This window comes from Trichechus manatus, unplaced genomic scaffold (assembly GCF_000243295.1).
Source record: "Trichechus manatus latirostris isolate Lorelei unplaced genomic scaffold, TriManLat1.0 scaffold00031, whole genome shotgun sequence".
NCBI classification, from domain to species: Eukaryota; Metazoa; Chordata; class Mammalia; order Sirenia; family Trichechidae; genus Trichechus; species Trichechus manatus.
Window position 1 is genome coordinate 19,094,515 of NW_004443967.1, and position 2,158 is coordinate 19,096,672.

At 54.6% G+C, this 2,158-nt stretch overlaps 1 protein-coding gene across 1 annotated transcript in view; it reads left to right on the forward strand.

Annotated features, from left to right (window-relative positions):
- Positions 1 to 2,158, forward strand: part of MGMT (O-6-methylguanine-DNA methyltransferase) — a 281,536-nt gene that overhangs the window by 97,281 nt on the left and 182,097 nt on the right. The gene's annotated exons all lie outside the window — the stretch shown is intronic.

The window sequence follows — 2,158 nt, forward strand, 5'->3', positions numbered from 1 at the left end:
AACCAGGCCTGGGGATGGTGCAGGACGAGGCAGTGAGAACTCTGGGGGTCACAGCAGGCCAGTCTGTAACCAGGCCTGGGGATGGTGCAGGACCAGGCAGTGTTTCACTCCTTGTGTGTGGGGTCACTGTGCGTTGGGGGCCAGTTTGACAGCAGTTGACAACAACAGGCTCCCTTGAAACCATCTTGGCACTTGACCCAAATAGATCTTTTGTCAATGGTCATTTCTGACGCAGCTTGGGAACCTAGCTTTTGGAAATGCATTCTCAGTTCCAAAAGCAGCCTTACAAGTTCATGTTAGAACTGGAATTTAGTTGAGGACTAGACCCAAGTAACATGCTAGCATGTAGTGTAGGGACCCAGGCAGGGCTTGGGGTGGTAACGTTTGAGGACGTCACTGAGTGTTAGCGGGGGGCCAGGGTTGGGGCTCCTGAGATGTTTTCGTAGCGGTGAAGTGGAGGGTGTAGAACCAAGTTGTGATTCAGTGGCCTGATTGCATCACGGCCTTCTGAAACACACTGCCGTTGCGGGGATGACATTAAAAACGAAGGACTGCTCTTCCCTTTGCCCTTTAGCGTCCTCCTTGGTGGGGCTGTATGTGATGTTGCAGTGGATGATGTGGGCATTGTTGTGTGGACACGGGGCTGGATCCGGGGAGCTGCCTGGACTGTCCAGGCTGATATCTGGAGAGACCCTCTGTGTTGGCAAGTAGGGGCACAGGAAGTGGTCGTGGAAGCAGTGGGTTGGCTACAGAGCAGGAAATGTTTGACATCTCCCAATTTGAGCCAATGGTTAAGCACTCAGCTGCTAACTGAACCCAGTGGCTCTGCAGAAGAAAGATCTGGTGACCTGCTCCTGTAAATACTGCAGCTGAAAAAACCCTATGGGCAGTTCTGCTCTGTCCCATGGGGTCGCCCTGAGTTGGAATCAGCTCCGCGGCCCCAAACAACCAGCTCAAGGCAAGGAGGTGAGTATCATTATGTCAGGTCTTGTGTTTTAATTGTTGGAGGTGTGGGGAGGGGCTGTGATTGGCTCTAATCGCACTGCCTGTCGGTGCTGGGGCAGATTTGCACCTGGTGGGCTGGCTGCGGAACTCAAGGGCTTTGCGGGATGTAGGCATGCTAGGTTCTCTGCAGACAAGCGTCCTGGTAGCTGGGCTGACCCCTCTGCTTCCACATACCGGGCCGCGTCCACACACACCTCCCACACCTGCTCACAGGGCAGCGCTGCAGCCGGCAGCCTCCTTGCCGGGTCCGGGGCCTGGGTTCTTCTCTCTGCCAGCTGCAAAGGGACGCTGCCCAGACGATTGTGCTGACCGCTCAGGGAGACGCAGCGTCCCTCCCCCAGCACTTTCCTTTTGCGTAGGTTTCTGTTACAGATGTTGGTCTCTGGGGAGCTATGCCACCCTCAGCCGGCATGCTGACATTTCTGGAGCTGTGGTCCTGTTCTCCCTGACAGAGCCCCGCCGTCTCGGGGTCTTTGTTGGGTTCTAGTGACACACAGCGCAGCAACCACAGCTCACTTTCTGGTCGATTTTTGTTTGGTCGCGGGGTGGTATTACTGCATGGCGCCAGCGCGAGGAAATAACGATGCTGCTTTGTAAGATCAGAAGGGCCGACAGCTGCGTTAGTGGGTGACCGTCACTAGTACAGCTGCTACGTGGATTTAAAACCGGACGGTATTCAGCGTGACCTGTCACGTAGGGAACATGTTGGCAGTGTGGCATGCCAGCCAGGCTTCTTCGGTTCTAATGCTGTGGAGCCTGAATTCTGCTTCCCCCCACGACAGGCTGGTTCACAGGCCGTGTTTTTCTAAGTCTTAACTTAAACGGGAGGTTATGAGAATGGTGCATTAAGCGAGGGACCCTGGTAGTCCTCTAGGGGTGGTCCTGGAGGACAGGCGCCCCCCTCAGTTCCTCAAACCTCAGGTAACGGCCTGGTCTGGCAGCAATAGGTCATGCGTCCTTGGTACATCACCTCCATTTCATTCCCATCTAGCTCTACTTTGAACCGAGCCGTAATTTCTGATGAAGCAAAGGTGAAGACATGGGCGCTCGGAATCTAAATGTATCTCTGTCAAAATGGGTACGTTTGCTGTTTGCCAAAGTGCAGAAGCTGCTGAGAATAAACACCCTCCCACCCTCCCTCTCCCTCTCCCTC